Consider the following 21,307-nt stretch of genomic DNA (forward strand, 5'->3'; position numbering starts at 1 on the left):
TCTGGTTACTTCCCTTATAATCTGAAGTGGTGCCACCATGTGGCAGGAGTTAAAAAAAAAGGCTGAAACTTTTAGTTCAACTGAAAGTTACACAAATCTTAATTTATGTTTAGTAAGAACTACAATATTACAAGTTTTGCTCATAGTATATATGGGTTAATTAATCTTTATATCACACCACTTAAATTGCACATAGTTTATGAAGCCCAACTGCATGTTTTAGACTATCATTCTGTTGAAACACATTTTTAATTCTCATAAAAATATGAAGACCCATAAAAATTCCAGAGATACATATATTTCAAACATGATAAATTCAAAGTATAAATAAATGTTTAAAAGCAATTTTTAAATAATCTCTGTTACTATCACAATTTCCATACAGATCTTGGAAATGTCTTAAAATCAATAATTTTGTCTCTGTACAAAGAACATTATTCAAAAAAAGGACAATAACTTAATAAAATGTGGAATACTATTTTTGTCACTACCATATAAAATTGATAAGTTATTTTCTTCTTAAATTTTTCAATCAGAAATTTAAATAGTCTAAATGCTTGCTATATTTAAGATATAATTTATTGCTTTGTTCATTTCTTTGCTAAACCAGCATAATGTAACCTGGTAGTTACATTAGTTGTTCTGGTTAGTCACTCAGTCATGTCCGACTCTTTGCGACCGCATGGACTGTAGCCCACCAGGCTCCTCTGTCTGTGAGATTTTTCAGTCTATAAGAATACTGAAGTGGGTTGCCAGTTCCTTCTCCAGGGGATCTTTCTGACCCAGGAATCGAACTGGGGTCTCCTGTATTGCAGGTAGATTCTTTACCAGCTGAGCTACCAGGGAAGCTCCCCCCAAATTAGTTGTTAACCATATTATAATTTTTTTAAATTCCGTAGGAAATAATCTCATTATTAAGTACTCAATATCACAGCTCATAGGAATAGGGTGATTATTGTTTTCCTTCAACTCTTTTGTATTTTACAAATTTTCCATATAAGAAATATACTAATTTTATGATAAAAATTGAAACTTCTAAAAGAATAAATGTTCATGTTAGAAAAGAAATAACAAAATTAGTTATTTAGAGTATAACATACAATAAACAAAAATTGACATACTATTTTACCCCGGTAGTGAGAAGAATAGGAGAGGCTGAGGTATCTTTCCTACCACAACACAAAAGCCTGTGTTGATAAATATTAATATTGGAAATGAAAATATTCTGTGACTCAGCAACTACTGGGTCCCAGTCTTAGTATTACCCTCATTGTAAAAGACAGCATGTACAAGACTGCAGCAATTTGGGGTCATAAGAAGCTGCAAGTAACATAATCATATGGCAATGATATAATAAATTATGTTGTCTAATTTATTGCGTTGTCTAATTTACTCCATACAGTTAAAAAGAATAAAGTGAGTCTATACAAAATAGCAGCTTCATTACTACTGAGTGGGAACAGAAAGTTGTAGAACAATGTATAGAGATTGATGCCATTTATGTTAGTAAAAATACTTGTACAATATAAACCCTGAATATCTCACAGTAAAAGGACAAAGTACAAGACAAATTCCCTATTACTACAACCTTGGGAATGGAAATTACACTTGAGGGAGGGAGACAGTCAATGAACATTTGGGGTTTCATTGCAATGCTTTAATTTTTATAACAAGAATGTTTGAGGAGATTCCCTGATGGTCCAGTGGTTAAGACTCTGTGCTCCCAGTGCAGGGGCCTGGGTTAGATTCCTAACTGGGGAACAGGCATCACATGCTGCAACTAAAACCTAGCACAGTTAAATAAATAAAATAATTTTTAAAAAGAATATTTTAGTATATTACTTGAATCATCAAATTTAAATTTTTAGAGTTTTCTTCTCTATCTCCATAGATGAACATTTCTATCCCTGCTGCTGCTACTGCTGCTAAGTCGCTTCAATCATGTCCAACTCTGTGCGACCCCATAGACGGCGGCCCACCAGGCTCTGCCGTCCCTGGGATTCTCCAGGCAAGAACACTGGAGTGGGTTGCCATTTCCTTCTCCAATGCATGAAAGTGAAAAGTGAAAGTGAAGTCTCTCAGTCGTGCCCCACTCTTAGCGACCCCATGGACCGCAGCCCACCAGGTTCCTCCGTCCATGGGATTTTCCAAGCAAGAGTACTGGAGTGGGGTGCCATTGCCTTCTCTGACATTTCTATACATAGCAAATAACAAAATCTACCTTTATTAGTGATTTTTAATGTGACTGACACTTTGCTAAACATTTTACATGCTTTACATTTAAACTTATCATTAACCTTATGATGCCAATTTTATTAATCCCCATTAAACATGATAAATATGATAAAACCAAGCCTCAAAGGGAATAGGTAAATTGTCCAAATTCACCAAATCCATAAGTGTTACAATCAGAATTTGAACTCATGTAGCTGGCTCAGCGGAGAAGGCAATGGCAACCCACTCCAGTACTCTGGCCTGGAGAATCCCAGGGACGGGGGAACCTGGTGGGCTGCCGTCTCTGGGGTCGCACAGAGTCGGACACGACTGAAGTGACTTAGCAGCAGCAGCAGCAGCAGCTGGCTCAGAGCCATAGTCTTAATGAAATTGCTGTTTTGCACATTTCCTTGTAGAAGTGAGTATACACATATGCATGTGCACACACACAATACACACACACACCTCTGCTATCCAGCTTCTTCTATATCTAGCTCTCTGAAATGCACAGGTCATTAGCATTTTCTCTCGATAACTTTCCACAGAAATGTCCATGTTCAAGCGTTGAGTTGAGGTGATAACCTTGCAACATTGGTTGTTTCATATTTTGTTTTCCTGGTTACACTTCTCCCTTTAAAGTTTGCAAGGTAGCACCAGATTTATTTCTTCCCTAACTGCTCCATTTGTTGTCTTCATTAGGATGAGCATATTCTACTCAATCTTTTCCCAATTTATTAAAATATTTTCCCTTCGCTTAAAAAGTTACAGAAAACATGTGTTTTCCAGGTGTCTTTGGGTAGCAGTAGGGTTTGCTGATGGCTAGAGGAAGCTTGAAGTTGAGTCACTGGTTCTCTATCTATAGAACCAAGTAAGCGCATGCTCTTCATGAACCCAGAGGTGATCAGCACATCAGTGTCAAGCTTAAAATATCTAAACTGGGATGAGATTCAGACTTAAAACCAAATGCCAGTGTATTTGCTCTTTTAGTCCCTGTCCAAGGCACTTCTTCTCTTGCTTATTGTCATACTTTGGAAGCCAAATTATTGATAATAAACTTGTTTGCTGTGAATACGGGAAGTTAAACAGCTTGGGAGGGGGTTATTATATTTCTCCTTGTTGTTGTTTAGTCATTAAGTGGTGTCTGACTCTTAGCGACCCCGTGGGCTGTAGCCTGCCAGGTTCCTCTGTCTGCGGGATTTCCCAGAGAAGACTGGAGTGGGCTGCCATTTCCTTCTTCAAGGGATCTTCCCAATTCAGGTATTGAACCCATGTGTCCAGCGTTGGCAAGTGGATTCTTTACTGCGGAACCACCAGAGAAGCCTTGTATTTCCCTTCAGCTCTAACAAAACACCATGAAGAAAGTATCTCCCAACAAAAACACCTGGCAACTGGATTTTATATGCATTCAGAGTTTTAACACCTCTTCCACAGGATAGTGCTGGCTACTGTCCTCCTGTGGATTATTATTTCCTTAGGGACATAATGCTAGAGTCAATTTGGAACCTAAATCATTTTTCCTGTGGCACTGGGAAGCATTGTGTCTCCTCCCTTTATACATTAATTTAATTAGACAAATTTTCAGCCTCTCACTATCAGCCTACAGTCCATCTACCTTCTCAACCCTGTGAGAAGCCTTATCACACTAAGAAAAATGGTACCATATGTTATATCCAGAGCTCCTACAGCACGTTAGCAGTGAGGAGACACCTGACTGGCAAAGCTGCTAATAAAACCAACCCTAGTCCAAGCCCCAAGTCAAGTCTTCTTCCCAACATAGAACTATTCCTCCTATACACAAATTGTGCCCACTCCCTCTGAAACAGGAAAGAAAAGAAATTTCTTATGTAAAGGCAGTAAGCAAAACTATCAGGGATATGTACAAATTCATAAATTTGAGTATATAAAGTGAAGAGATTTCTAAATATCCAAAATGCTTTTAAAGATTGATAATATATTCATAAAAAAGATCAATAATAAATATATTCATATGAGTTGTATAAGTTAAATTTTAATGCACTTAATGTATAAAGAGTTCATATAAATGAATAAGAACAACTGCTTGATTGATACATAGGCAAAAATGAGATACAAAAATAATACATAAATTGCTAATGAATATTTGAAAAACCCTAACATACTTAAAATTTTTAAATGCAAATGAAAACAACTATTACTCATAGAAAAGCTTATCGATTTTAAAAAAGCAATCACAACTCAATGCTGATGAAATTCAGCACATTAAGAGCACTTACATTTATTGCTGCTATGACTACAAACTGAATCCATGTAACAGTAGCTTATCACAGTATTAGGTATCAAGATCTTTTAAAATGGTCATTCCTCTTGTCTGAATAATTGGTAATCTATCTTTAAAAGAGTTATCTGAGCAGACTTTTAATAAGCCAAGATGTCCATTTAATGTTACTCATGGTCCAAATAATTGGAAATAACCTAAAAATCCAACATCAGATGAATGTTTAAGCAAATTAAGAAACATCTGCCCAATAAAATACTATGCCTCCATCAAAAATTGGATTTTTAAGAGTTTTCAATCACACAGGGAAAAACATATCACTCTAATATAAATGAAAAACAGAAAATTGAAAATATAATGTGGCTTCAACAATGTAAGGAAATAAACTGAAGGGTAAAGACTAAAGGGAAAGATAACAAAATTAGAGTTACTGTCTCTGGTAGTGAGATTATGGATGATGTCCCTTTTTTTCTTCCTTATAATTATACATAATTTACAATTTTCCCTTCAGTGAACACATATAGTGATAAAAAGCATCTAATAAAAGCATCTGCTAAATACTAGGTTATATGTCTTTAAAATATTTGTAGTTTCCCTTAAAGTGAGTTGCCTAGCCTCTAGATCCTGATCTCTCTAGAACTCACATTCCTATATTCCAGCCCAAATTTCTAAAATTTACTCCCTCTATGTAAATTAGAATGGTCTTATTTTTTTTTTCTGAATTTAACTATTTCAAACTTCAAGTAAAGCTCTCTATAGTTTTTGTTCAACAATACAAGCAATAAACATACTCTGATGAACCATTTTTATTCCCAACTAAAAATAAGGCTTTATTTCTAAACAAAAGGCAAGGGGAAGAGGACGTCTAGCACTGGCAGTCAGTGAGCAATATAAACTCGAAGAATTACTATTTGGCCACTGTTCTCAAAATACTGAACTAAATGCAGTCATTCTGAATGCTTCTCTATACCAAGCACTCTACTAGGTTGTGAGGATTTGGGGAGTTCAAAATGAGCAAGACTTAGAGTCATAAACACTCATCCTGGGTTCCTGACCCTGGGAAAAAAAAAAAAAAAAAGACCAATAAAAAAAGATTGTTTTACCAATAATTTCAGAACAAAATGGAATGACTGCAGACATTTCTAGAAGCAAACATCCACTGGAAAAAATTTACTGGTAGTAAACACTATATATACCTTAAAAGCAGGAAAAACAGGAACAGATCATCCTAAAAACTGTAAAAAACAAACAAACAAACAAACCCCTCCTCCTCTGATAGTCCAGGAATCACTGCCCTTTCCCTAAGCAAGAGGGAGAAAGAGAGGAAGACCAGACTGGCGAGCAGCAAACTGGGGTTCTAATCATGACCCACCGAGCTAATGATGAGATCTCAATACCTCTGGTCTCGGTTTCCCACACATGAAATGAGGGGTTGGACTAAAAGACTAAGGTTGCCCAGCTTTAACATCCTCTAAGCCTGGGAGGAGTTTCTTCCTAGCAGGCCCCTGGAGACACTCAGAAATGTTTGTTTTAAGAAACCCAGGGATCTCAGCACTGAATGAGAACATAGCTCCTCCATGTACAATTTCAGACAGTCTACAAGCATTTGGGGTCTTTAACATAATTAGTTGGCCCCTGAGCTCTTTAAACTTTAATATTTACACTATGACAATTGGAAAGTACTCATTAGTGTTTGAGCCAAAGCAATTCTAGTCTCTTTATTCATTCCAATAAGCTTCTTCTCCATTAGCAAGAGAGGTAAAGGCCCAGAGGTTATCTGCCTAGCCAAAGTGGTTCTCAGGTGGAAATAAATTTGAAAAGCATTAATGTGGACACTGTGAGAAATTTGTTCTTACAGCTAATGTCCAGAGGGCAAGGTCCAAATAAATAACTTCTGACAAGCCCTCCCCTGGCTCAGCCCAGAGCTTCCCTCAGCTCCCAGAGGTGCCCAGTCAACTCATTCTCCAAATGCCAGAAAAAAAGAATGGGGAGTGATGGGAGGAAAGGTGGGGTGAACAACAGCAGCAAAGATCTGCCTCAAATTCTACATCCTCAAAAGTTCATTTCAGGACCTCCCTGACTGTCCAGTGGTTACAGCTTCACCTTCCACCGTAGAGGGTGTAGGTTTGATCCCTGATTGGGAAGCTAAAATCCCACATGCCTCACAGCCAAATAAATCAGAAAGTAAAACAGAAGCAATATGGTAACCAATTCAATAAAGGCTTTAAAAACAGTCCACATCAAAAAAAAAAAAAACTCCAAGTCTCCCTTAAGACTGCACTTTCTTAGCTATTTTCTAACTGTGATGAGTGTCCCCAAAAGGAATACCCCGCCTCTCATGCAAGCTTGTGTTATTTTCCAGTTCATTCCCAGTAAAGTTTGTCAAGGTTCCACACAGAATTCACCCAGGCTGGTGTGAGCTCTCACCTCCCTGCATCCGCCGTGATCCTAAGGAGGGCTGGGGGCACACTAAGCTGCTGAGCTTGACATAAGTTCTGTCACCAAAAGGGGCATCTTCATGTATTGGGGGGAGGGAGGTGTCATCTCTCCTGCATGTTCTATCTGAGGCCTCAGGCACCTTCTGAAATATATGCCAGGGAACAAGCTGGTAAAGTCCAGCAAAGGTTTCTGAGGGTTCATTCATGCTATAAAAAGGTCTTACATGGAAGGGAATTCTGCTGTGTACGCTGAGCTCTGCCACAGAGCTATCACCAGGGCCCACAGTGGTGCTCACCAGCACCCTGAGATGAGGGGGAAGTTGCTCCTCTGAAATCCCCAGAAATGGCCAGATGGACAGCACAGCTGGTCCTCTTTGACATTTTCGCTAACATCAAAAACTGAGCATTGAGTTGCATTTGCAATTTTCCAGAATTCCTCATTTTAGGTCAAGACTGGCCTCACCTATAGATTTGTCACTTACATGGTAGGATTTCACACACGCAGAAAACTTCTCCACTAAAAGGATTATATCCCCACCAACCTTCTGTGATTCTGCAGTCTATCCATTAGTCACCCTCTGGAGTTCAGCTACTGACAGTGCAGGTTAAAATACAAATTTGTTACTTGGAGAAAAAGCATATGAAGGCATCCTCAACTATTAATGCCCCAGCACTGGTGGAATGTCAGACTAAGACATGTGCGTTGAAATCAACATACCAATAAATGAAGACTGACTTTATGTAATGTATGTTTAATTTATGAAAATGGTAACACTATTTTGGATCAATAAACTCATGACAGATCCTTGATATTCTATTAACGAAAATTAGTCTGAAGCTATAGTTTAACCTTTGAGATTAGTGTCAGGAGAGAGGGTTATCTCCCTGCTGCCCTTGTTAGAAGCAGCACATTAGCACAGATTCCACAAGGATCAGATTCAGTTTGTAATTCAGTATAAACGGTATGTGTGGTCGAGAGAGCAGAAAGCTCTGGCTCTGACTCTGTCTCTGTTACAAGATGCATGACCTGGATAAAACCATGATAAGTAATGTGAGCCTCAGTTTCCTCTGCATAAACTTGGGATATGGAAAAGAAACCTTGCTGTAAAATTCTGATTCAGTGATTCTCTATTAAACAATCTTTCTCTTTCTGCTACTCATACTCACAAGAAGAAGAGGCTGACGGTGCTGGCCCAGCACCCTCAACAGACCTACTCCTGAGCCACTGCGAGCCCTGAATTTGGGGCAGGCATGTCACTTCTGGGTCTAATTGCTGCTTGCCTGTCTGCAGGTGCTTACTCACAGTATCAATGATGTAATTACTTCCTGGGTAGAAAGGAATAAATCTCTCATGCTTTTGCACTGGTCCTTATGTCTGTCTGCTTTGAGTAGAAGAACCATCTTGATTCAGACTGAACGCTTCGAGAGAGCAATTGCTTTCCATTCAATTGCCTGAAGATGGTGCCTAATAGAGAACCACACTCAAATGGATGTGGGCTAAATCATCAATATCATGATTGCGATGCCATGGTATTAAAGGAGAATTTCTCAGAAAGAGACACGTCCCTCTCTCTGACTCACTAACTCCCATGTCCTATAAACACAAAACCAAACTGCAAACATCACCACAAAGGAGCCTGAGCACAGGGGACTGGTGACTAAATCCCACTTGTCAGTCGGGATGATAATACCAGTGGCCTTTGGAACCAGGAATTTCCAATCCTGTGCTTGTGGGGAAATTTCTGGCTCCAAAGGCTCCTGTGATTGTAGGGATTCCTACAACAGCAAGAACCAGCTCAGAGAAGCCCACTTGAGGCTGGCCTGGAACAAGTGGGACCACCCGGCCCATGCGGGAAAGTAAAGGGAAGAAGGGCCTGGTAGGGGTCCCTCTGTGGTGGATTTTCCTCACCCAGGTCCAGCTTGTCAGAGTCAAGGGCAGCCGTAGGTCTGGGTATCTGGTTCTCCCCCATCGTCCTCCTCCAGAGTTCGGTGGTCCCCAGGACAGAGACCGGTTAAGGAATGACTGTGATACTGGCTGGTTCTGACCTCAGGACACTCACAGAGACAGCTGGCTTCTGAGGACTGGAATAGTGATCCTGTTATTCCCGCACTCCATCCTGCCCAGGGTGCAGCCCCAGGCCCCGGGTCCCAGTGCCTACGGAATGTGAAACTGTCAACCTGTGGTGGAGGTCCTGGGGTCTTGGGAGCAGGGCTCTAGGGCCAGGGGACACACCTGAGGCATCATTCACCTCCAAACAGTTCCTCAGCTGTTCAGAAAAGACAGAGGTGGGTAGAGGGGGAGGGAGGCTCAGCCTACAGTTTCCTCTTCTGTGTGTGGTCATTGAAATCGCCAGGACTTAGACCTAGATGCAAATTCTGTCTCTGGCACTTATTAGTGCTAAAGACTTGAGAAAGTTATTTAACCTCTGAGGGTCTGCTCGCTCACAAAACACTATGATGCATGCCTCAGCGAACTGTGAAATCCAAGTGAGTCGGCTCTCAAGTAGACGCTCAATGACCACGAAGTTCCCTTCCCATTGGCTGATTGGCGAGACTGGGGTTCAACTCACTGAATCCCAGAGAAGGTGTGATGGGGACGAAGGGAAGAGAGTGTTGTGGTTCCCACAGCTCCACATCAGGCTTCAGAGGACATGACACCTCACAACCGCATAAAACTCAGCCAAAATCTTGTCTGTGACATTTTCAGAAATGAAAAGAGGCTCCACTGTAGTTCCAAGACCAGGAGCTGATGGAGTTAGGAGGGTTGTTTTTGCAGACAGTGTGGATAACACCAAGGTAGCCTGGCCAAGTGGAGAAGGCAATGGCACCCTACTCCAGTACTCTTGCCTGGAAAATCCCATGGATGGAGAAGTCTGGTGAGCTGTAGTCCATGGGGTCGCTAAGAGTCGGACACGACTGAGCGACTTCCCTTTCACTTTTCACTTTCATGCATTGGAGAAGGAAATGGCAACCCACTCCAGTGTTCTTGCCTGGAGAATCCCAGGGACGGCAGAGCCTGGTGGGCCGCCGTCTATAGGGTCGCACAGAGTCGGACACAACTGAAGCGACTTAGCAGCAGCAGCAGCAGCCTGGCCAAGAGCAGCTGGGTCTGGGTCTCAGTACCTATGGAAAAACATGCATTACCTGGCACCTATCTTTTCCTAGAAACCTCTGTCTCCAGAATATAAAACCTCAACCCATAGACCTGGCGAAGAAATGAGGCCCAGAAGGCATCTCCTGCAACGCTTTATTTCATGTGGTTTATTGAGAGAAAAGCAGAGACAACACCAAAAGAAATAAAGAGAAGGTGATGAGTTAAAGTGATCAAAGCATTGTGCGTTTACTTACAACTCAACTAAACAAATTCTAGTTCCTACACAAATATTCTGAGGATTAAATGAGCAATACAATACTTTTTTGAGCTCTTTGTGATCAAATGCTTTACCGTTAGAAGTTTTATTCCTGGGGAGTCGATATCAGAGATGCTTGTTCCTTGTCAGTAAACTTAAGAAGACGCCAAAGCTGTGTATGTTTAAATCACATAAAACCTTCCCCCGAGCTGTCTAGTCTCTTGACAGCCCCCTTTCACTGAGCTCCATGGTCATGGAATATAAATATCTTTATCTTATCAGCACAGGCTTTTGAAAATTTGACACAATAGGATTTCTTCCTCACAAGGCATATCAAACATCATTGCAAACTAAGTCTATTTTACTTTTAATCAAGACTGAATCAAAGGGTCTTTTCTTCAGTCTTTTAGACTTTCTATTTCCACTTGATCTCTCTGACCATCCTGCCAACCGGAAGCCCTGAGAACTGGTCCAGTCACTTCAAGACGCAGCATCTCTCTCTGAAGTGTTCTTGGAGGAAAGGTGCGAGGACCATGTGGGCAGATAAAGCAATTAAAAATTAACAGATACTTAACAAGTGAAGGGACTGAAATGGAGACAAAAGTGACAGTAACGCTATTAGTAGTTTATTCTATGAAGCTCTAGTTCAATGTCAAGCTAGTGTGAAAGCTTCACCATTTTTGTGGTTTTCTCTCTCGATCCCCAGTGCTAGAACAGTATGTTTCTTGAATGAGTAAATGAATGACACATTAATTCATGAATGAACAGTAATATTGAGAAGGGGAAGAAATCTATTATAGTCAATAAATGGGCCCTGGAAGACACCCCTTTGCCTCCTGACCCAGGGAGTGTAGCCCACAGTTGAAGCAGAGTCCTTAGGCCATGGGTACCTGGGGTGGCCACACATCTTAGAAGGCATTTCAGCATCAACAGCAATTCCTTCGGCAGCTTGAATCATTTACTTCCATAATATGCTACTCAGCTGTTGTGATCTCTGGGGATGCTCTCACTGCTTCCTACGTCAGCTGTTCTTCTCATTTGGAGAATTAACCCACATTGTCTTGACCGTCGGGTTCATCCTTACTTCCTTCTCTAGATAACAAGATCCTCAAAGGTTGAGACTGTGTTGTATGCTGATTTTTGTGTCTAGTTCACTGTATATTCTACAGCTGAGTACATAAGAGAACAACAACTCAATTAATGAAATTGATGAACATGTACCAAGGCTTGGAGAGAAGGACATGAGCTGCTGGGTTGGATGACAAAACCACATCACTCTTTGTTTTTCAAGCCCTAGCCCAGAGGTGCAGAGGCCCGCCTCCCTCCAGTGTCGGGGCCCACAGCAGTACGCAGGCACCTGCAGCCCCATCATAAACCCTGCAGCCGCTGTGCTCTGTCTGCTCTGCTTTCGCTGCTCTCATTACTTCTAAGGACAAGCTGGCTCGTGTTGCATTGGGTCTTCCATCCTGGGAAGTGTTTCACAGCTTTGCACACATCCCCAGACCCCAGGCTAATGAGTAAGGGTTGAAAATACATTCAGATGTCATCATGGGCAATGGAGCAAGTGTCAAACACGGTCTGCAGGTCAGGCTGGAGCAAGCTTCCACTTGCTTGCTCTGTATGGAAATAGATGGGCGGTTGGCTGAAGACACCAACGGAATTTCCCTTTGGCTCTGTGCTTTCTCCATCTCTGCCTCTGGGGATTCTTGAAGATATGGTGGGAAATGTCAGCATGAGATGCAGGACTCTATCTCTCTCCAGGATTCACCTGGGATTTTGGCAAGACATGCCAGGTCTCCACGGTTTACTTTTAGAGTCTGGAAGGTGGATAGATTTGTAAGAAAGTGGACAGACAATCTCTCTCCAGAAGAGAAAGGGCCCTCTAGGGGTCCAAGATGCAGTCCCAGCGTTGCTCAGGCAGATGTCAGGAGATGGGTCCTGACCCTCCGTTGCAACAGGGACTCTGAGGAAAGCCATGACTGTGTGTTTCTGTACCTGTCTTCCTCCTGCTTCACCGGGGCTGAGACTTCAGCCCTGTTAGGAAAAGGACAACGCAGAGGAGGGAAGTGGCCACTAGATGGCAGCAGAGGGTAAGAAAAGGGAGTTGAAGGCAGCACAGGGAGCGGCTTGCAGCCCCTCCATTTTGCTTTACATCTTTACTGAGATATGTGAAGAAAATGAGTCCCTTACATGCCACACACAGATGCTACAACATATGGAGAGATGCCGCACAGCAATATTTCTCTGGTTATTAAACAGGAGGCACCTAACCAGTCATTCACGGCATCATCATGCCGAGCTGTCCTTTGTGTCCTGAATACTGCTGTTGACAAGGTAATAACAGGAGAAAGCAGTTGAGAAGACTGATGTGCAGACCTGGGCCTCTGGGCTTGCAGCTTCGCCAAGCCAGACTGCTGGCTGGATTGCCAGGAAGCAGGAGCTGCCCAGCCCAGTGGGGGCCACCTTGCCAAGGGGCACAAGCCATATGGCTTCTGCTGCGACTCAGCCCAGGCAGGGCACGGACTGCTCTCTGGTCTCCCTGGCAGTCCCTGAGGGCTTGTTTATTAAGAACCTGATTACCACCAGACAGCTCTGGAGGCTGACCTTCCAACCACAAACCCCAAGTGGGAACGGGCGCTCTAGACATTTTAAAGAGCAAGACATGCTTGCTTTTCTGGCAGTTCTGAAGGCATACAGGGTAATGAAAATGCATTCAGGGGCTTCCATGGTGGCCCAGATGCTAAGACGCCACACTCCCAATGCAAGGGGCCCAGGTTCAATCCCTGGCCAGGGAACTAGATCCCACATGCCACAACTAAGACTTGGAGCAGCCAAACAGATTTTAAAAAAGAAAAACGCATTCAACTGCACACAGATGGGGAGTCCATTTCCCATGCCTCCCCAGGCAAAGGTCAGGAATCTGGTCTTGGTAACGAGGAATGTTTTCCCTTGGTGGGCACATCACACATATTCTCCTGGGAGACTGCTACACAGGGCTGGGGGCAGGCAGGTATTGCTGTATTTTTTTTTTTTTTTTACTATATCCCACCCCCATACCCACTCCCATGTCGTGTGTCCAACCACCCAGGCTGGTCATTCCACACTAATTTCCCCACTCTCCCAAACCCAGGGGCTCCTTGAAGCCTCAGTGGTGACTGAGGAACTGAGAACAGGTGAGTCAGCCCAGGCAAGCAGAACTCCACTCCAGAGCCCAGAAAGAGACTTGTCATCCACCCCAAAGTCCAAGCTCCCAGGACTTCTCAGAGTCACTCATGAAGCCCCTCAACAGTCCTGAAATGAAGGTAAATAATACATTCATTTTTCATACAGAGAAACTGAGATACACAGCTGAGGTATGGCTTTGGCTCTTCTAGTTCCCATCCCTTTCCTATAGGTCTGAGCCTCTGAAGCTGACCTCCAGTGGGAATGTAATAGCAAGGCTCACACTGCCACGATTCCCCTCCATCTTTCAGAAAAAGATTCTGTGTGCTAGAAATCCTCACAGGTCTGTGTGACCTTACACAAGTCACTTAACCTCTCTGTGCCTCAATTTGCTCATCCGTAATTTGAAGGGCTAGCACTGGATGGGGACTAGGGCCTCTTCCGGCTCTGCGATCCTGGGGCTTTAATTTCTCCAGTCTCAGCCAGCCCTTTCCAACAATAGCCAGACTCCACAGGAGGCAGCAGAATTTCCTCCTCCAGCTGAGAAGAAATGTGGTCATGGCTGGAGTCTTGTCGACCTCCTTTGTCCCCAGAACGAAGGAGACAGGGAGGTTTCAGATGTTATTGACACTAACAGCGGGGCCTGCAGGCGACCACACTCTTAGGGAAGGACCACACAGAGTTGTCCCCGTGGGTGGTGCAGATCCAGAGTCAAGACCCCAGGATGTTTTAATAACTATTTCTCAGTGGAAAAAAAAAAAAAAAAAGACTCATTTTATTCTGCACAAGGGTCTAGGGACAAGTCCAAGTCTCCCAGGAGGCAACTCCTCTCGCCTATAATGGGGGATTGGCTCGGCTCAGCTGCACTGACAAAGGCTGAAGACAGCATGCAGCGGTGCGGGCGGCTCCCTGTAGTTCCATGTGGACATGACTCACAGCGGTTATGAATATCAAACCTCCTTTGATGTGTTCCCGGACATGAGGAGCAGCCACAGAGGGGAGGAGGTGGACCCTGGATGCCGGCTCTGCGGGGCGGTGTGCAGAGGGCCTGCACACGTCTGGCAGCATCCTGAAGCTCCAGGAGACCTTGGAGCGGGTAATTACCCTAGGACTCCCTGGGACAGCTGCGCTCCCTTCCATCCGTCTCTCTCCCTCTCTCTCCCACTCTTCTTCCTGTCTCCAGCTACAGAAGAATGAGATCCTCCAAGAATTATGACCTGTTTTTATACCTTCACCCTTCCCGGGGGGGATAATAATTCACTTCCCTGAATAAAACTGGTTTTATTGAGCACAAAATGAAAGCACCCCCTCACTCAGCATCTGCGCCAATTGCTTTAAAGCCAGTCCTGGTCCCAGTCAGCCAAGAAGAAGGATTTTCCTCTGTTATGGCCCTTTCTAGACACTCAGCCTTTCCAGTGGCTGCATGGTACCTTGTTCTCCTAGTAGGATCCCAGTGATGACATGACTGAACACCAAGCTTCCCAGTCTCTCTCATTTTGGTAGCTCCAGATCAGATCGGATCAGTCACTCAGTCGTGTCCGACTCTTTGCGACCCCATGAATCGCAGCACGCCAGGCCTCCCTGTCCATCACCAGCTCCTGGAGTTCACTGAGACTCATGTCCATCAAGTCAGTGATGCCATCCAGCCATCTCATCCTCTGTCGTCCCCTTCTCCTCCTGTCCGCAATCCCTCCCAGCATCAGAGTCTTTTCCAATGAGCAGGAGACCAAGCCCAGCCAACTACAAGGTGAGCGCCCAGACTGGATCAAGAAGAGAGGATCAGCCACCTCTTGTCTGTTTCAGCTGAAAGCTTTTCCACATGTGGATGGTTCTCCCATTTCTAGACAGGGTTCAAGAACAAGTTTGGTCCCTGGAAATTTGGACAAAGACTTTACAGTTATAGAAGGAGGTGGCAAAGGGTAAACAGGAAAGGAATCTGTTCATCTCCATGCCTGCATGCTTTTGGTTTTCTGAAATGAGGCTGATTTATTTTGCAGCTAAGTTGGACTTTGAAAAATTCTCATGTGCCCAGAGATCTCATGCATATATACACATGGAAATAATAAAATAACTACTCTTTACTGAACACTGACCTCGTGCCATCCACAATGCCCAGGGCTGCACAGGTACCAGCTCTCCAAATCTTCACAGATGCTCTGCCTGAGAGCGGAGAGTGGAGAGCAGGTATTATTATCCCTGTTTTATAGCACCAAGCCTCCGAGAGGCTAGGAATTTTTCTCAAGATTGAAAAATTAAAGTAAAAGGGCTTGGATTCCAAAGCATCATCTCTTAACCACTGTGCTATGGCGCAATATGCTTATCACCAAGTGCCCTGCATTAGGAAGGAGGGCAGGGAAGGCACAGTTCTTGACTTTAGAAAGCTTCCGTTTAACTACAGGGCAGTGCACACAGAGCTACACACATGCACAGAGTTACTACGACTCATCTTGTCTTCTAAGAGCCCTGTAACTAAAATATTCATGTTCCATCTTCATTATCTTGCTCTCAGACTCCTGCCCTGGATTCACAGATTGAACCTTGTTCTTGTAGTAAAGACCGGAGTCTTCTACAGTAGGGCTGTGGATACTCACGTTCTAGAGGCAACAGTGTGAGCAATCCGACCACCAAGATGCATTATGCTACCGTTACTCAGCTCCTGAGCTGTAACTGTTTGTCTGGTATTGCTTTTTCCATTTGATCAGGAAGTTTCTCTAATCCGTTTCTGTCTTCAGGGAAGCAGGGGAAGACACCAACACGGGCAGGGGCAGGGAAGATTTCAGGCTTGAAGATTCAGGAAGCCAAGTCATAGATCAACTAGAAGAAATACAGCAGGGGGAGATTCAGGGCACAGTGAAATTCCATTGCTTCCATGACCTTGAAAGGTAAGCGATGATATCTCTAGAGGACACCATGTGCTAAGATGTGCGAACATAAAAGGAAGGAAACCGTGCACCAGTTGCAGACTTTGCCAAGCACACACTGGCTGCCAAGACTACTTCAGCCTTGACTCTTAGATCCGTGATCTGGGACACAGGACAGTGTTCTACTGTGCTGGACATCTTCCAGTGACATTGACCCAACTGAGGGCTGGGAGGAATACTCCTTGCTTCTAAGAGACAGAAATTCCCCTCCAAAGTAGAGTTATTGAACTGCCCAAATGTAGGATGTGGGGAGACTGAGAATGCTTGAGTCCCAGGAGAAATGCTGAGAACAGATTTGTCTCCCTATGGGATAGATCCCTTTGTAAATCTAATGTTTGGAGAATTTGCCTCTGATTTCATTTCAGGAGATTTGTGCTTGTTCCCTGACTGCCCATCAACCTGAAAAATAACAGTTCTTGATCAAAGCCTTCTGAGAACCTACACCAGGAAGGATTGAGAGGACTGGGGTTGCATCTCTGGGTGACCACTGCCCCTCCAGTATCACAGCACTTTCTACACCCCAAGGCAGCCTGGTCATCTTGTCAGCCAAAATTCAAATTGGGAGACTGACATAGTTTTGTTTCTAGTTCTCTCTACATATACAACTCCAGGTGCCTGCTTATTAATCAATCTTAAGTCTCGCTTTAATTTCTCAACTGTGGCTTCCAATTCCTGCTTTCCCAACCTCATCCAAAGGAGTCATTCCTCTTCCCCCTGATGAATGGGCAGGAACCTCAGAACCTCGCTCTAGGAATCCGTGGTTCCCGCACACCTACATTTGACCACTGGAGGGCAGTGCTGGACCGCCCAAATCTCTAGGTGCTCTGCTCCATCCTCAACCCCACCTGGGCCGTCATTGAAGGATGTAGCCTCTGGTTGGAAGCCAAAACCAAGGACCACTGGAACACCCTGAGAGCACAGCACGGTCGAGCCTATTACAGCAGCTCCTCCAAACCTGGGTCATAGAAATAAAAGGCAGTTTACCAGAAAGCAGATTTGGCTCCAATCCCCTGAGAAAGATTGAGACGACAATCTGCCTCATGGTGTCATTAATCAGGAACCATCTGTCTCTCTGAATGGGGATGCAGAGTGCTACCTATCTCTACCTACTCAGGTGTAAGCTCCTTGAGGGTAATGTCTTAATAAGCTCTATATTCCTGGCAGTAAACACGGTGTTTGACAATAAATGTTTGTTCAATGAATGGGTAGATGAAGCATGCATACATATATATGCATAAATTGGAATTGGCCATTTTCAGATTTGTTGCTATTTTCCAGTTCTTATAACACCTAAACTTTAAGCCATCAATTAGTTGCTGCACATTTTTAGTCCTGAAGACAGCCAAGGATAATTAGGTTATTAATTAAAGCAGTGGTTGTCATTGTACAAACGTTATTTCAAACACCACTTCAAGAGTTTCAGATCTCTTACTTTCAGAAGTCCTTCGTTATATCACCCATGTGTCCTCAGATCTCATCAGCCTGTGGATTACAAAATATTGACATCGTTTCATGAATATTCAGTTTATAACTAGCAGGCTCTATCATGGTAATGTGGAGCATCCATTCTGTCCCCAGGGGACTTAGGGTCATTTCATCCCACCATGGGTCCCCATGGGGCTCCGCAACTTCACTGAACCAGAGCTTTCCTTCAGGCCCCCTTCTGTCATCCCACAAGACCCTTCTCCAGGCTGCTGTCCGCTCTGCCTACTGCCAATGGATTCCACCTGGCGATGGACACAGCCTGCTCTCTTCATCATTCAAAGCACAGCTTACTGCTAGAGGAGAGAAGGAAATGCACGTTTTAAGATCCCAAACCCAACCTCTTCCTGTCTCCCTGCAGACTTCCACATAGCAGGGACCAGTCAGTGCCCCCAGTAAAAATCTGCAGGCCTCCCACATATCCATGTGCAGAGTCTAAAACCAGCTCTTTTGCTGCCCTGGGATGACTGACAGTGAGCCAAACTACTCCTTCCAGGGAAGCTTTTCACCAACCCTCCACCATCTCAGGTAGAGGCTGGTCTTCATGGCCCAAGAAGGCAAAAACTGTGTTACTAGGTCTTAAAATATGATGTGTGAGACACCAAGAGCTTTGACTATATTCATATTTAGGAGAAAATATGCCCTCCACTTCTAACTTGAAAGATACAAATTAATTTTTCTTAACAGAATACTTTCTTTTTTTTAATTGATTTATTTTTAATTGAAGGATAATTGCCTTAGGGAATTTTGTTAGTTTCTGCCAAAGAACAGAATATTTTCTATCTTAATGTACATCTGAATTCAGTGGTATGAGGACTTCATAATTTTCCCCAATGAGTGGATATTTGTTTTAGATGTGAATAAACTCATTCTCAGCCTTACTCTAGTTTTCTCAACAACAGTGCTGTAAGTTCATCTAGCATCTCTAGTCTACCAACAAAACCCTCTCAGCCTCAACAATCTTCAAGGATCAGTTCTATTGAAAGAAAAGAAAAGATAGAAAGGAAAGAAGAAAGAAGGAACACATCACTATAAAGCAGTTATCCTCTGGTTTTAAAAAAAAAATGCAAAATGAAAGAAAGAAGAGAAAAAAGGAATGAAGGAGTAAAGAAAAGAAATACCCCTTTATAAAAACACCTAACTTAAATTTCTCCCTACGGTTCAAATTTAGATCTTCAGGGTCTTCATTCTTCTCACAAAAATGTTGTAAATCAAAGCAAACTCTCCTTAGAGCAATTGGGAAAAAAAAAAAAAGTTCTTTCTAAAATACCATTTTCCTGTAACTGTTCATGGGAGTTGAGTTCATCATATGTTAAGCATGTCCCATGCTATGTTATTTTTCAAGATGTCTTCAGTATGATCAAGGGACAGGCCTCTAGGGCATCATCTCTGTTCTATACCTGGAAAAAACAATGTACAGAAATTTCCATAAGAGAGGAGATTGACAGTCAATACATAAGACTCAAGAGGCAAGGAAAGCCCGTAGGGTTAATGCACTGCATTCAAATACAGACCTGCCTCGGGGCTCTGAATATCCAGGTCCAGATCTTCGAAGGGTGGATAATGCCTGAGGCTTGATACCAGGTCTGATGTCCAGGTTTGACATCTATGGCAGACCTTACACCCTCCTGCCTTGTGATTTTGAAAAACTCGAAATCTCTCCTGAATCCTCACCTACTGACACTGTGACCCACGTGAGAAGTGTCTGAGATTATTTTCCTTGAAACTATACTTCCTTCTGACAACTCCAACACCAGGCAACCCTGGTTACTAACTGGTGGATTTAATTTTTCACACTGTGGCAGCGGTGTAGGAAATCTTAATCAGTCGCTCCAAACCACACACACTGGGTTACTCCCTGAAGAAGACAGTGACACTACAGGAACTTGTTGAACACAGAGGACCTCAAAAAGGACCATGGACCCCAAATGCTGCCAGTGTCAGAGCCAATCCTTCAGTACCTTCACCAAAAGTGATCCAGCTGGAAGTGTTCTTTCAAGTTCCCATTAGAGACTAGCAGATTGCCTTCCTGGCAGACATTGTTGCATAACAGCTGTACTTCGGACAGAGCACACTGGTGGCCCTGGGAAAATCCATTGGAAATCTACCTTTTCCTCAAGCATATGGACCTTCCTGAAACCTGTAAGAGAATGGGGTAGGGTACGGTGTGTTTTCCATAGAAGACACAGACCCTCCTAGCACTCGTTTCTAACATCAGAACATGATAAATGTTGGTCAGAGTACAATGCACAGTTGTCCAGAGGAGGAAGAGATTAGTTTGGTTAAGGAGAATGGGGAAAGGCTCCCTGGTGGAAGTTATAGTTGAACTGATTTAAAGGATGAAGGATCTTGACCAATGGAAGGACTGGAGAAAGACATGACAAGAAGAGGGTCAGCAGCTTAGGCAATTCAGGAAGGTGGATGGGACTGTGTTTGGAGAAGAGCATCCACTCTGCGGGAATGAGTCAGCACTGGTGGCCAGGTCAGAGCAGTGGCTGCCATGGTGTGGTGTGGCCTGATGGGGTAAGGTCTTGCAAACCAGGAAAAAGGATTTGGATTTTTGTCTTGTGAGAAGTCATAAGAAATCAGAGATACATAAGAGGCGGTGTGCTTGAAAAGTGTTTTGGAAAGATCACTGTGGATGAGAGGATTGGTTTGGAGACCCAAAGCAGTGAGCTCAGATATCAAGTTTGTGTGAAAGCTGAGATGGACAATGGAAAGGTCAGGAATAAGCACCTGGAAAGAGAAAACAGATTCAAGAGACGTCAAAAGCAGATGAATGATAAGTGGGAGTGAAGGGGGAGAGAGATGGCCTCTTAATGGCATCCCGCTTGTATGCTGAAAGACTCTCAAGTTTGTATGTTTCAAGGCTTTGTCGTTAGAAATTAATTCTTTCTATTTTTACTGTATTAAGACTTAAAGTGTTGATCTTCCTAAGAACATTTTATTATGTTTCTATGGTCCAAACGACTAATCTCCAGTGACAGAATTTCAGAATTTGAGGGTAGGGAGTTTCTGGGCCCTCAAAACTCATTCTATAATTGGCTGCCCACCCTTCTTATTTATGAATTCAGCATTTGAAGGAGCACCCAGCTACTGGACTGAAATCACTTGATTACTGTTATCTTTTCTTCTCTCTATTCAGTTTGGTGTAAGGAGAGCTAGATCCAGAGAAAGTCTGTCATAAGTTCTTGGCCTCCCCGGCCAGTCAATCAAAGCCCTCTTCCTAATAAAATGGTTTGGCTATTACATACCTCCCACCACCAGGGGCAACCTTCCCCAGGAATCTTTGATGAGTCAGTCTAGGGCCATCATACTACTCACATGCATCTTCTCAATGAGCTTCACTGTCCCAAATATCATCAGCACTGCTGTGGTCACGCCTCTGGAGGATGCCTGGCCACCCTGTCACACCACCTGTTTTGCTGCAGGCACACCCACAGCCACACCACCAGCCTTCCACTTCTGCGTGTCTGTGTGCATGGC

General features: G+C 43.5%; 1 long non-coding RNA gene and 1 gene segment (V, D, J or C); one reads left to right on the forward strand and one right to left on the reverse strand.

The window, feature by feature from the left end:
• Positions 1-21,307, forward strand: part of LOC102415345 — a gene marked incomplete in the record, with an annotated part of 786,957 nt that overhangs the window by 628,081 nt on the left and 137,569 nt on the right.
• On the reverse strand, positions 14,685-18,456 carry LOC102390731. The gene is made up of 5 exons (XR_003112526.3): positions 17,772-18,456; positions 17,185-17,294; positions 16,010-16,232; positions 15,512-15,578; positions 14,685-15,288 (listed from the first exon to the last, which is right to left on the reverse strand). It is a non-coding gene; the product is annotated as an uncharacterized LOC102390731 (long non-coding RNA).

Source organism: Bubalus bubalis, chromosome 11, assembly GCF_019923935.1.
Source record: "Bubalus bubalis isolate 160015118507 breed Murrah chromosome 11, NDDB_SH_1, whole genome shotgun sequence".
NCBI classification, from domain to species: domain Eukaryota; kingdom Metazoa; phylum Chordata; class Mammalia; order Artiodactyla; family Bovidae; genus Bubalus; species Bubalus bubalis.